This window comes from Leptonychotes weddellii, chromosome 4 (genome assembly GCF_054177405.1).
Source record: "Leptonychotes weddellii isolate Sample4059 chromosome 4, ASM5417740v2, whole genome shotgun sequence".
NCBI lineage: Eukaryota > Metazoa > Chordata > Mammalia > Carnivora > Phocidae > Leptonychotes > Leptonychotes weddellii.
In genome coordinates, this window is record NC_138372.1 from 11,712,674 (window position 1) to 11,727,330 (window position 14,657).

The 14,657-nt window shown below is 53.6% G+C and overlaps 1 protein-coding gene across 2 annotated transcripts in view; it reads left to right on the forward strand.

Annotated features, from left to right (window-relative positions):
* The first annotated feature begins 5,631 nt into the window (after positions 1–5,631).
* Positions 5,632–14,657, forward strand: part of ACTL8 (actin like 8) — a 64,171-nt gene continuing 55,145 nt past the window's right edge. The window contains exon 1 of one of the 2 annotated variants that reach the window (XM_031018835.2): positions 5,632–5,820. The gene's annotated coding sequence lies outside the window, so the exon portion shown is untranslated. Of the gene's footprint in view, positions 5,821–9,593; positions 9,690–14,657 lie in introns of those variants that run through there. The other variant, XM_006747902.3, reaches the window with a different exon arrangement.

Genomic DNA, 14,657 nt, shown 5'->3' on the forward strand with positions numbered 1-14,657 from the left:
CGTGGTGCCCATGCCGCTGGACCAGGGAAATGTAAGCTCTTAGCTCCGTAGGAAGTGCTCCAGATATGCATCAGCAGTCATCATCACTCCCACGACCACTGTCATCATTTCATCCTCCTTGTCTTTATCCGTGGCACCACCACCGTCTCTGTTATCATCCGTGTCCTCACCTGCATCGTGCTTGGCACCATCGTTAGGTCTTGTCTGTGCGACCCCCTTCCTCCCATTTTCCAGAAGAGGCAACCGAGACCCGGAGGTGGTTTGAGACTGGGGCTGAGGGCTGCTACTTTGACATAGACGAGAGCCTGGTGGTTGGAAGTCAGGAGACAGATGCCGGTTCCGCTCTGTACCCTTGCTAATGAAGACTTGAACTTTCCAAATGGACGAGCCCTTAAAGATCATCTAGTCTGACTTCTAACACCTCTAAACTTTGGGGAACCGTTAACGCCAGAGGGAGGAGAAGCTGCAGAGTGAAGGGTGTGGATGTTGGAGTTGGACGGTCCTGCCTCCAAATACCCACTCCCTCACTCGCTGGTTGTGTGACCTCGGGGAAATCACTTCATCTGAATCTCAGTTTCTTATTTGTATAATGGGCCTGAGAGCCAGTTTCCACGATGGCCTCCAATGATGCCCACCTCCTGGTGTTTACGCGCTTCGTTGGTCCCCCCTCACCCTGTACCGGGCTCGGACTGTGTGACCAACAGAGTATGGCAGAAGGCATGGCGTCCACTCGCGAGGCTAGGAGGTTATAAAGCATGCTGCAGTTCCTGTCTTGGGTCCTCTCTTTCTCTTCCTCCTTCTCCCTCTCTTTGATGACCAGCTCTGGGGGAAGCCAGTTGCCAGGTCCTGAGACCACTCAGGCAGCCCACGGAGAGGCCCGGGTGGTGAGGAACGGAGGCCTCCCAGCAGCCGTGTGGACGAGCTTGGAAGCAGATGCTCCAGCTGCAGTCGGGCCTTATGATGGCCCAGCAGCCCTGCCCACCGTCCTGCCGCGCCCTCCTGGGAGACCCAGAGCCGTCTGGCTAAGCCGCTCCAGGGGTCCTGAGCGTCTGACACTGCATGAGATGACAAGCCTTTGTTGTTTCAAGCTGCTAAGTTTTGGGGTAATTTGGCACCCACTAGTGGATAAACAGCATATAGGGATGACAGGATCTCTCTTGTAGGTTTGTTGTGAGGATGAATTCAGGTCAGCAGAACACATAGTACATGGCGAGGGCTGAAGGCCGCATGAAATGTGACAAAACATCTAAATAACTATATCGATGACAACTCCCGGGGTCACGTAGCAAGGGCGTGACAGGGTTGATGATCCTGTGGTTCCAGCGGCCCAGTCGTAGCCATTTGTGCCCCCTGAGCCTTACTGACCTTGGTGGGCACTGAAGGCTTTGCCAGATAGGAAGCAGCAGGGGCGGAGCGGGGAGGGGCAGGAAATGTGATGGTGGTGGTGACGGTCGCTGGGCTTCTGGGAGAAGGAGCAGCCATGGCATGCAGGGGGTGGTATGGGGCTGAGGCACAGGATCAGCGTGTGTGTGAGTGCGTGTGTGTCTGTGAGTGTGCACGCATGTGTATGCACATGTACATGTGTATGCGTGTATGTGTCTGTGAATATGCACACGCCGTGCACGTGTGGGGGTGTGCAATACACGCGTGCATGCACATAGGGGTGCACACATGGGTGTGTGCGTGCGCACACGTATGCATGTGCGTTTGTGTGCACGTGTGTGTATGTGCACATGTATGTGTGTATAGAGGGTGTGTATGTGTGTGTAGGTCACCTCTGAAGCCCCTTCAGCCCAAGACTGGCTGATTCTCTGATTTGCTGCTTGTTTCTGGGCTCGCTGTCTGAGGAAGGCTCAGAAAAACCATGGCAACAAAGGGCTAGTTAATGAGCAGGGCTGGAGGAGGCCAGGAACAGGGGCATCTCTGAGGCCACAGAAAGAGAAGGTCAGGGGGAAAGTCCACTGCGGTCTGTTTCCCTGGCCATGGCCCTGTGGGGCTTCTTCGGTGGAAAGGTATCAGAGAGGGTCTGGCTGGGAGAGAAGCCCCCCGAGCCCCCAGGCCCCATATGCCAGGAAGCAGGGGTTCTCCGTGCCCACCACACAGCTCCTTCAGGGTCATCTGCTCCGAGGGCCTGGACTGTAGGTGCTACTACACAGCTCCTGGGGGGCTTTCCATGGGCCCCCCACCAGCTCCAGGGAGGCTCTGACCTGAACCGTGGAGACTTTCCAGATACACTCATTGCAGAGACAAGAGAAATGGAGACGCAGAGAGTTTAAGGGACCTGCCTCGGGTCACCAGCAGGCTGTGACAGAGTCAGGGCAGGAATCCGGCGCTCCTTGCTGATCACTCTGTCCCAGGGCGGGGCCTATGGCGGGTGACCTGGGGCACGCTGGTCTAGAGGGGTCCTGTGCGTGTGGGCCCCTTTGGCTGGCAGATCGTCTGCCAGGAGAGCCAGCCCACCCCGTTCCCATGCATGGACTAAATGGGCAGGCCTTCACCCCTCGTGTTCCCCACCCTTGCCTTTACCACAGGGAATAACTGGGGCAGAAAATCTGGGGGAGCACAAAATCCGCCAAGTTTGAGCCTGGCACCAGCCGGGCACCCGGCTGCCAAGCAGGTTGGAAATAGAATGGGTAAAAGGGGGCCTCTGGTGGGGGGCGAACCACTGGAGCAGCTTGGCAACTGCCTCTCCTGGCTCCTGCCAGACCTTCTATCTTGCCAGGTTCCGCCTGCCATGTGCCAGGAACATCTGGAAGAGAATTTTCTGGCAGGTTCTGGAGTGCAGAAATGGGTTACGGGGGGTCTCGGTCACATATTCACTCACAAGTGCCTACTCAGGTAGGGGGAGCAGTGCGTGTCCTGAGTGCCTGGTAGTGCAAGGCACTGAGCGAAGCCTGACCCCCATCGCCGCCCCTCCCCTTGCTCCTGTGATTTCAGAGCCCCATTTCACAGGTAAAAAGACTGAGGCCTAGGAAGTGGCAGAGCCAAGATTTGAATCCAGGTCTGTCCGGCTCCCAGGCCTGCTCTTTCCATCTCTGAGCATCTGTCTGAGTGCCCTCCACACCCACCGTGTCCAGGGATCGGGCTGGATATCGAGATACAGAGATAAATGAGCTACGGGTCTTGTCCTCAAAGCACATGTAGTTTCGCGGATGAATTAGCTATTGCTACTATGTCAGTGCCGCATAGCAAATAGCACCCCCAAATCTCAGTGGCTCACAGGCAATTACTCCTCTTGCTCACCTGGCTGGGGCGGCTGGGGGGCTCGGCTGCAGGCTGCAGGTCGGGCTACGCTTGTCTCTTGCGCTTCTCGCACCAGTGGCTACTCAGGGCCCGCTTCCGTGGCTGGGTAGAAACACGCAATGTCCCCTAAGGCTGCGTTTTGGAACTGGTGCGCTATCCCGCTGCTCAAGAGGCCGAGCCCCACGCTGGTGGGAGGCGCTGCAGTCACATGACAAAGGCAAGGCTGTCTGTCTGACGGGGAGGCAGGAAGAATAGGGTACAATAATCCAATTGTCCGCAGCGGGGAAGACAGACAGCGATGATAATAGTGTGGTGCATTTCATCAAATCCACGAAACCATCAACTGTAAGACACACCGTTAATTTAGCGTGCCGCTAAGACAGAAAAGCACCTGCCAACTAAAGTACGGCACGACGCTTTCTCAGCTCATTATATTTTTTATTTCATTCTTACTGAAAGCTATTTGATACTTCCTAAGACATGGGAGTGACAAGAGTACGAACAGTTTTGACCGGGTTTGCTCTCACACGGGCGCGGATATCTGTGTCATGACTGGCATGGTCCAAGGACATGGGGAGATGTCATTGGTATATTCTGGTTTCAGAGACATTAACATGTGAAAACATGTTTTGCTTTTTAGAATTGATGACATCTGTTGTTTACTCACGGTGAGCATTTGCTCTGCGATGGACGCTGGGCTAAACGTTCTCTGTGTCAACTCACTTGCACCTCCTGACAATAAGGGGAAAATGTGGTTCTCCCCGTTTCAGAGATGGGTAGAGCAAGGCTCAGGGTGATGCACTGTCTTGCCAGAGACCCAGGGTCAGCAAGTGGCAGAGTTGGGAGATTTGAACCCAGGACAGTCTGACTCCTGAGCTGTATCTCAGTTTCCTCATCTGTAAAATGGGGATGATAGAAGGAACTACTGCATAGCTTGTTTTGAACGTGAGAGTATCGAAAACACGGTCAGGCACAGAACACTCGAGACATGCTGGTCACTCTGGGAGTATTTTTTGCCTCTCTGAAGCTCACATCAGTATAATAGAAGCTGCTCCTTTGCTCAGAGCAGGGAGTGACGGGAACCCGGAAAAGCAGACCTGTAGTCTCCCCTGACCCAGGGGCGATCCGTTCCCAGACCCCCAGTGGATAGTACCAAACTATCTCATACATACCTACGATAAAGTTTATAAATTAGGCACAATAAGAGGTTCACAACTAATAAAAAATAGAACAATTATAGCAATATACTGTACTAAAAGTTATGTGAACGTGGTCTTTCTCTTTCTCTCAGAATACTCGATTATACTGTAGTCAGCCTTCCTCTTTGGTGACGTGAGGTGAGAAAACACCTGTGTGATGAGAGGAGGCGAGGTGCGTGACAGGGGCACCGTGACGGAGCCTTAGGCTACTACTAACCTTCTGACCGTACGTCAGAAGGAAGGGCACTGCTTCTGGACTGGGCCTGACTGTGGGTAACCGAAGCCACCAGAAGTGAGATTGCAGATTGAGGGGGAGCCACGGCAGCTTAGTGATTTGGGGGTACTGTCAAATTGTTTGATGTGAGGAAAGCAAAGAGCGCGTGTGTGATTCACTCCTGTATTTATTTACTCAAACGTATTTGTTTACCTACTGTGTGGAGGTAGTAGTACACAGAGACTGGATTTGAAACCAAACCTTTGGGGGCTAATTTTTTTTTTAAGATTTTATTTATTTATTTGACAGAGAGAGACATAGCGAGAGAGGGAACACAAGCAGGGGGAGTGGGAGAGGGAGAAGCAGGCTTCCCGCGGAGCAGGGAGCCTGATGGGGGCCTCGATCCCAGGACCCTGGGATCAGAGACCTGAGCCGAAGGCAGATGCTTAACGACTGAGCCACCCAGGCGCCTCTTGGGGCTAATTTTTAAGAACTGATTTCTAGTTGATCTGCCGGGAGATGCACAGATCTTAAATGTTCAGTATGAAGGGTTTTCACAAACGTCTACGCCTGTGTTACTGCTGTCCCACTCATAACAGAGAATGTGTCCCTTACCCCCCAGAAGGTTGTGCCTCTCTCTAGGAAAACGCCTCCCTCATCACCCTGTTTTTAAATTTCTGTCATTGTAAACCGGTTTGCCTGTTTTCGAACTCCATGTGAGTGGGAACTTACAGAATGTGCTGGTTTTGAGTCTGGCTTCTTTCACTCAACCTAATTATCTATAATTTTAATCCATGTATCAGTAGTCCCTTCTTTTTCATTGCTGAGTAATATTCCACTTGGTGCTGCTTATCCCTGATCGCCTTGGCCGCTCCAGACCCATCCTTCCTGCCTGCTGGGTGGAAATGGAGCTGGGCCCTTTAAATTTCTAACCGGCCGGCTCAGCTGGGTCAGTAGAGGGCGCTGGGGAGCCCATGCGGCTCGCAGGGCCCTGCTTCCTGATTCGAGGCTCCCAGGCTCCTGCAGCTCGTGTAGCCTCTCCAGCGCCTGGCTCTGGCCTTGCACAGGGGTCCGCAGCTCCCCCAGCACCACTTTGGAGGCAGTTTCCACGTGAGGTGTCTCACCGGAGGCGGCTTTTGCAGTATCCCCCAGGGCAGATTTCTGGTAAGTCCCCCAGGGTGGATTTCTAGCAAGTTCCACTGGTGTGGCACCAAGCCAAGCGTTTGCCATGTGGTGGGCCACAGGCATGTCTGGTTCAACAAAGTCTGGACGGCGGCCCTGTGGGGGAGGGGGTGTGCTTTGGGGGCCGCTTCCTCAGCTCAGGGGCTTTTCTTGGGGAGTTTTTTTCAGCCTTGGGGGGGACTCTTTGTTGGGGGCCTTATCTCAGCCCCAGGTGGGAGTTTCTCTTTGGGAGGAGGCTCTCTCAGCCTCATGGTGGGGGTCTCTTTTGGGGGGGGGGCGCTAAATCAGCCCTAGGGTTCTCTTCTTTGAGGTTCTATATCAGTCCTGGGTGGGGGTGGGGGTTCTTCCTCAGCTCTGGGGGAAGCTCCTCTTTGCGGGGGTATTTCAGCCTGGTGGGGGTTTCTTTCTGGGGGGCTTTATGCTCAATATCAGCTCAGAGTGGGGGCTCTTCCTTGCGGGCTCTACCTCAGCCTGATGTGGGGGGGCATCTCTTCCTGGGAGGCTCGACTTTGGGGGTCTATCTCCACCCCTGAATGGGGGCGCTCTTTCTTGGGGGTTCTACCTCAGCCTTAGGGGACTCTTTCTTGGGGAATTTGTTTCATCTCTGTGTGTGTGTGGGGGGGACTCATCCTTGAGGGTCTTACCAAAGCCCCTCAAGGGGGCTGTTCTTGGGGGGGTGGCATTCTTAGGGGCTCTATCTTAGCCCTGGGTGGGATCTCTTCCTTAGGGGCTCTGTCTCAGCTCTGTGGGTTGTGGCTGCTCCTTCAGCTGCTATTCTTACATTAATTATAGTTCCCTTTATTCTTTATTAGCCAATGCCACATTCATTCAATCCCCTATTAGAAGTTAATAATTCTTCATGTGGAACTTTCCCTGTTGGAATTACTGTGTGGTTTCTTTTTCTTGATTAGACCCAAACCAATACAGACTTGGTGTCGTAGTGATAGCAGGAGATGGGTCTGCCGAGATGAGATTTGCAGACTGGTTTTCTCATGGGCTGGAACATGGTGCTGAGCTCCTTGCCGATAGGAGACGGGGTGCTAGTCACCCAAAGCATGTGGTGGCCCTGCGATTAACCAAGCTATCTCCCGGGGTTGATTGAGATGAAGTGCCACCAAGACACGTCCCTTGGGAGCCAGAGTGATGCTGCCCCGACCATTGATGGCAGTGGTGATGACTCTAAGGACGGCAGGGTGTGCGATGGATTCTTTTGAGGGCTCTAGAACTTACAGAGAGGAGATGACAAGCGTAGGTCCATTGGCTCAGCTCAAGTCACGGTCCGAGGACCAGAAAGCCGTCATGACAGCCTTTACAGGAGCTCTTTTTTTTTTTTTTTTTAACAGCAGCAGGGCTGGTATTTGCTGGAAATCAAACATAAAATTTAATTGTGTTGGTTGCCAAATTACAACCACAATGGAATTCACCATCTTGACAGATTTTTCCGGTGAAAATTAGGGCATTGATTGGGAAAGAAAGGGGCCCTGAAACATGGAAGGCAGACATCTGTTGGCCCCCGATGAAACTGGTGATCTTAAACCCCACGTGGTTCCAAGCGCCCCTTATTGCTGGTGGTGGCCTTCCTGCCCGTGTCTGAGGAGGCTATTTCTCCTCTGTTTTAAAAACCCTGTGATTACCTCAGTGGGGGCAGATATCTTGAGAGGGGATGCTCATTCCCCTGGAGACTTACCAAAACTACCCCTAGTTTGTCACTAGCCTCTACTAAGGGTGAAATCTCAGCAGTGACTCACTAGGACACGAGAGGAAGCACCCCAAGAATTGCAAGGTTTGCTAATACATATCAACAGAATTCTGGGGACCACGTGTAGGAGTAGATTTTAAGGATTTTATCTTTTTTAAAAAAAGGTTTTATTTATTTATTTGAGAGAGAGTGCAAGAGCTCATGTGTGCACATGCATGAGTGGGGGGAGCGGCAGAGGGAGAGGGAGAAGCAGACTCCCCGCTGAGCAGGGAGCCTGATGCAGGACTTGATTTGAGGACCTGGGATCATGACCTGAGACGAAGGCAGATGTTTAACTGACTGAGCCACCAGGCACCCAGATCTTAAGGATTTTAGACCAAAGAGGGCAGGATATCACACTAGGTTGGGCAGAATTCATTGTCATGGATGCACTTCCTGGAGATTCTGGGTTTGGTTGTTAGCATATGCTGTTGATGGTGGCCCTAACAGCTTACTTGGTTGATTGACTGACATCTGGGCCCAATAGTAGCCTAAGGTTAATGAAGCGGCATCATGATGTGGAAGAGGGAGTCCAAAGGCGTGTGGAGACAGGAACGCTGGACTGGATATATTACATGTGATCTGCGCCACCCCCCTGCCAACTATGTTTCATAAGAAGCAGCAGAGGACAGAGGCATCGAGAGATACATGACTGAGGGGAGCATCCTTGAAATGCTCCATGGTTTTGTAGGCTGGGTGTGACTTTAGAGGCTGCCTCCGCTGAGACCGGCTCCCTGAGCGTCCTGGAGTAGCAGAGACCAAGGGGCAGCACATCACCGGTGAGGACAAGGTGGGCATACCTACTGCCAAGCAGCAGGGCTGTACGGGCAATCAGAACGCCTTGGGCCATAGGGATCTTTGCTGGTGGCTGGTGGATCACAGGGTCCCTGGGAATGAAATAAATTGCAGCCTACGAGAGTACTACTTGATATATATGACATAAAAAGCTCTGGGTCTGGTAGCCAAAACCTGATGTGCATTGCCATGACAGAGAGTCTCTGCCTCTCCTCCAGTTTCCAACCTGTCAATTCACAAACCTAGAAAGCCCTTCCCCTTGAGGAGGAAGTCTTATCATTGCTGCAAGTACTTACTGTAAATATCCCTCCAGACCTCCCGAGAGGGTCCTGGGCCATTTATCAGAGTGACATGGACTGCGGAAAAGGAAATGGGCAGGCGGGTCAGGGATCAACACTGATTCCTGGGGACCCACAATGCCACTCTGGCCCCGAAGTCAAGGTGGGGGCTTATGGCGGTCGGGCGATAGAAAGTGGAGCCTGATGCACGGGGGTCCCCTTGGCCCATGGACCTACCCCCAGGTCATCTCCTCCTGTTCCTGAATGAGTAATTACAAGACCTAAACGTATTTAGCCATGAACCATTCTCTACCCTTTCCGTTTCTTTCTTTTAAAGATTTTATTTATTTATTTGAGAGAGAGCAAGAGCGAGAGATAGAGCATGAGCAGGGGAGAGAGGGAGAAGCAGACTCTCTGCTGAGCAGGGAGCCCGATGCGGGGCTCGACCCCAGGACCCTGGGATCATGACCTGAGCGGAAGGCAGACGCTTAACGGCTGAGCCACCCAGGCGCCCCTCCATTTTTATTTTACACGCAAGTTTTGGGAAGTGAACTTTATAATTTTGTCTGTAGGTGACAGAATATCCTGTGGAACTGTGACCGAATCTGAGTAGTAATAAATACGGTCCGCGGTGACTTCTGGGGCTGTTAGTTTCGTTTTATGGAAAGTGTAAGAACGATAGCTGTGTCTTCTTGGGTAGAAACACGGAGTCGTGTTTACAGGAGTTCGGTTGCGTGAGGAGGGTTCCTATGGAAGCTGAGGAGTCAGAGGGATGGAGTGTGCTGCTTATCCCTGATCGCCGTGGCCGCTCCGGACCCGTCCTTCCTGCCTGCTGGGTGGAAATGGAGCTGGGCCCTTTAAATTCCGTGCCGGCCGGCCGCTCAGCCGGGTCAGTAGAGGGCGCTGGGGAGCCCACACGGCCCTGCTTCCTGATTCGAGGCTCCCCGGCCCCCGCAGCTCCCCCCGCAGGAGGAGGCAGTTCTGACGTGCGGTGTCTCACCACAGGCGGCTTTTGCGGTATCCCTCAGGGCAGATTTCTGGTAAGTTCCCCGGGTGGATTTCTAGCAAGTTCCACCGGTGTGGCACCAAGCCAAGCGTTTGCCATGTGGTGGGCCACAGGCGTGTCTGGTTCAACAAAGTCTGGAGGGCGGCCCTCGGGGTGTGTGTGTGTGTGTGTGTGTGTGTGTGTGTGTGTACTTCCTGGGGGGTTCTAGCTAAGCCTTGGGGGTGTGTGTGTGTGTGTGTGGTGTGGTGTGTGTGTGGTGTGTGAGTGTGGTGTGTGTGTGTGGTATGTGTGTGGTGTGTGCGTGTGTGTGGTGTGTGTGGTGTGTGTGTGTGGTGTGTGGGTGTGTGGTGTGTATGTGTGTGCGTGTGGGTGTGGTGTGTGCGTGTGGTGTGGTGTGTGTGGTGTGTGTGTGTATGTACGTGTACTCCCTGGGGGGTTCTAGCTCAGCCTTGGGGGGACACCTCTGAGCCTGGGGCAGGAGGATGCTTCCTTGGGGGTTCTCTCCAGCCCAGGGTGAGGCGGGGGAGCAGTGTCAGCCACAGAGGGATTCTTTCTTCATACTATTCTCTAGAGTGCTCTTTACTTCCTTCTAGCCAGTCTCTTGTGAATCCAGTCTTCTATTATAGTCAATCATTCCTAATATGGAACTTTTCCCATTCAAATTACGATGTGGATTCTCCCTCCTGATTGGTTGCAGAGTGATTCACATTGCGCGTTATAAATCATCGTTTGTTCATCCATTTTCACGTTGATATTTCCAATTTGGGGCTGTTAGGAATAATTTGCTCTGCATATTCTCCACTGGACCGGCCTTTCTGTGTAACATGTTTATTATCTCTTGGATAGATACTTCAGATGGGGTCTTTTGTGAAGGCCAGCCTAAGGGGCTTTCATCTTGTCTGGAGGGTGCTGAGGGCTTACTGGGAGTTTTGTGGGCCTGTTTTTTTTTTTTTTTTTTTAATAGCAATGATGAAATTCAGTGTGGGTTCTAGAAGGATCTCTTGGTCCTGTGTGAGTGGGGGGATGGGCACCAACTCTTAACTCCCCAGATGGAGGTGGCAGCTCAGCCTAGTGACTCCAGGCCTGTGGCTTTGCTCCATCATCTAGATGTGAATCTGTGAAATGGGAATGTTCTCATGCATCCGTAGGATTGTGGGCAGGACTGAATGGGATAATGCCTGTGGGCATTGGGCACGGGGCTGGCATGGAGCAGGTGCATAGTGGGTGGCAGCCAGCATGCTCTTATTATTAGGTGCTTAAGCTAGGATGTCCCACTTTCTTCCTGGCACTAACCATTGTGGATCGAGAGACCAAGAACCTAGAGGGGTGGGGAAGTGACTTGGTGCCCTGTCCCAAGGCACCTCTAGACCCAGAAACGCTAGGGCCCCAGCTGTCCAGTGCTGCCCAGGGCCTGGCACTTTTCCATGCCCTGCTGGGCCTTCCCTCTGAGGAGTGGACCCTCAAGATGGCCTTGGGTTCTGGGCTCTTTGCCCAGCCCCCTGACAGCTACCTCAGTGGGCACCCTGCCAGACTGAGCCCTGAGCTGCCGCACCCCAGCTAGTCAAACAGCCATGATCAGTCAAATAAAATTACCATCTGTTGAGGAATTTTTGAGAGTTATTACTGGCTATAAAAGTGATCGGAGGAGAAGGATGGATCTGAGGGGGTAAGTGCCTCTAATTATGTGGAGTAGTGACTTTTAAATAAGGTTGCTGATGTCCTTATCAGAGTGAGCCGGATCCCCATCATGGTCTGGGCTGGAGGGGGTTGGGTTGCTGGGGGGTGGGTCCTTCTCTGCAGAGTGAGGAAGAAGAGGGGCACTGTATTTGAACCTTGGGGGTCATTGTGGCATTTAGAAAGATCCTGGATGCAAAGGGCCTTGAACACTGTCTGGCATACTGCAGGTGCTTAGTGGATGCATGTTTCCGCTTTCCCTGCTTCCTGCCCTTCTTCCCCTGGGGACTGAGCCAGGCTCTGGCACAGAGCTGCAGTCTCTCTGGGCCAGGTTCTTGCTGTCACAGACTCCGTGGGACCAGTTCATGTAAGGGCTGAGCCTCTATCACTTCATCTTTAAAATGGGACAATTAATTACTAGGTGTCCATCCCAAAAAACACTGGGCGGGAAGGTTTTTGGAAATGGGGGCCCACCATCATTCTGCCACTAATATATGGCTTTCCTCTAGTGCTTGGCTTGTTTTAACCCCTTCAGCATCTGGGGATGGAGGTGACATTGTGGGCAGGAGGGTTTGGGGGTGTTGAGGGGGCTCATCTGAGGTCACCTCGATCCCAGGTGCTCCTGCTTTCTTGGGGGAGACAGAGTCTTAGAAGTCTACCCCCTTTTTCATCTTCTTTCTTTAAAAAAAAAAAGATTTTATTTGGAGAGAGAGAGAGAACATGCATGAGCAGGGGGGAGGAGTAGAGAGGAGGGGGAAGCAGAAGCCCTGCTGAGCAGAGAGCTCAGTCCTGGGACCCCGGGATCATGACCTGAGCCGACGGCAGATACTTAACCGACTGAGCCACCCAGGCACCCCTCTTCATCTTATTTCTGATGCTTAACACAGGACTGTACTTTGGGGGTAACTGGGGCTCTGGTGGCTGCAGAGGGCCAGTAAGGTGGGTCTTGCTGGAAGGGACTCAAATATAACTGAGTCCTCAGGACGAAGGGTGGAGGTGAACTGCCCCTCCCCGGAGAGAGCGTTTCACAGGGTCCAAACCTTCCAATGAGGGGCTCTGCAGCCCGAGTGTCTGAAGGCACACAGTCTCCTGCCTGCTGGGTCAGGGGTCTTCTCACGGCCATTCTGTTCCTCCTTGCCTCCCTTGCCCACCTGCCTGTCAAGCACAAACCAGCCCCCCCCACCCCTCGGGCCCTTTAAAACCACAGGCTCATGCCTAGGCCCCCACAGCTGGCCACACTTTCATGCCTCGGAGTCAGCTATAGAAAAGCCTGTATGTGTGGCCAAGAGCCATCAGAATTCAGTCCTTCCGGGGCTGGCTCTGCTTGGGGCAGGTAACTCTCCCCCGATCCCTTTCTCTCTGCCAGGTGGTTCGAGTGTGACTGCTCAGCAGTGGTTTGCACTGGGCCTGGAGGTCCCTGGTGTCTGACTCTGGAGCCATAGGCCTGGGGCTGAGGGGGGTGGAGGGCAGGGGCCGGCTGAGCTGGGGGGCTGGGTTGGCATGAGGAGCTGAGTCCTTTGGCCTGGGTACCTGGGAAAGGTGCCTTTGGGATCCGGGACAACAGCGGGATTTTTGGTGGTTTCATTCCTGCCTGGGTATCATGATGTCTGCGGTGGGCGGTGGGGTCTACGTTGGGGCACTCCTGTGGTGGTCTTGGGCATGGCTCCTGGTCAGTGGTTCTCCCTGCTCCTCTGTTCCCCCAAACCTTCCCCCAGCTCCTACCTCCTTGGACGTCAGGATGGCAACTTAGCTGTAAGCTGCCCTGATTTTACCTGCCATGAGCCAGGTTTAAGGGTTTGAGCTGGGTGGAGAGAGGGTCCAGCTGGTTTCAGGCTGTATTATACCGAAGTCAGCACTTATTGAACCATGCCCTCTCATGCCAGATGCTGTGTCAGGGACAGGAGATGCCGGCACAGCCAGAAGCCAGCCCTCGTGGTGCCTCTGGTTGGGCAGGGGAGACAGATGATCAGCAAGCAAACCCGGGCATAAAATGATCTCAGACAAGGCTCAGCACTCTGATGAATCTTCAGTGGAAGCAATAGGTGTTATGTGGGGGCAGGGAGGGGGTGCTGGGGTGCTGGGGTCTTCAGAAGGGCCCGCTGAGCTGATGACAGCCCTGGTTCCCTCATATTTGTATGTTCTTGTCCCATGGTTCTCCCACCCCAAACTCAGGGAGGCTTGGATCCTATGCGCCCGGCCTCCTCCTGGCCCAGGCATGGGGAGCCCCAGGGAGCTCGGAGCTCCCCCTGGTGCCCCACTCTGCCCTCCCTTTCCCATTGCTGAACCCTGGATGAAAGACCCTGGGCCCTCTCTGTGGCTCCCAGGGCCCCTTTCTTCCAGCCAGACAGGAGAGTCTGGTGACTTTCTTCCCAGAAGGAGGAAGGTGCTGTGAATCCCTCCTCTGCCTGGAGATGTATCATAAGGGTCTGGTTACATTTTTCTCTTCCCACTTCTTCACTAGCTAGAGGCCTTCTCCATGGGAGGGTTCCTAGGACTTCTGGGTTCGTGACCATGCCTTGGGCATGAGAAGGCTTGGAGCAAAATGATCCTTAATGTTCATCCCACCCCCCCAACCCTGCCAAGAACAAGAGGCTGAGAGCCTTGGAGCTGACAGGGTGTAGTATGTGGAGAGGTGGGTGTCTGCCCTTGGGGAACTTTGAGATGGAGCTCTGCGCCTCAGTCTGAGACTCAGTTTCCCCGTTGCTAAGTGGGGAGGGTAACCTCAGGGTGGCCACCAGGGTTAAATGAGACAATGAGTCCTCTATGTTTCCTGTCTTGGTCATCATGGTTTTAGATGATGTGTCCCAGACCCAGACAGCAGAAGATGGAAACAAAGCCACATGGGTACAGCTGAGTAGGGTCCCCTCGATGTGTGCGCAAGCCCCTGGCTGGTCCTTCCCCTTGATGGGCAGCTGTGGGGCAGGCCTTGGGTATGACCCTGCAGTCCTCCTTTCTGAAGGTCCCTCTGTCTTTCCAGTGGCTCAGCCTCCTGAGGGCCCCCGGCGGACCCCCCCCCCCCGTGGCCTGATGTCCGGTCCAGCCTCCCCTCCTTGTCTCACCCACATGCTGCTGGCCGTCCACCAGCCCTACTTCATATGCAGCCCCAGCGTAGCCCAAGAGCCTGCCTTTTAATAGCTGCATATTTCTGTAAAAAAATTCTCCTTGTCTCGAGGCCCTCATTCCTCCCAACTTTGACCCCTGGCTCCCTGGGGGAGTTCATGCAGAAGCTGGTGTGCTGTGAGGCACGGCAGCTGCTTCTCCCTTCCTGACTTTCCAGGGAGCCTCCTGCAGAGGACAGTGGCCTCTTTGCTTGCACTCTGTCCCTGCC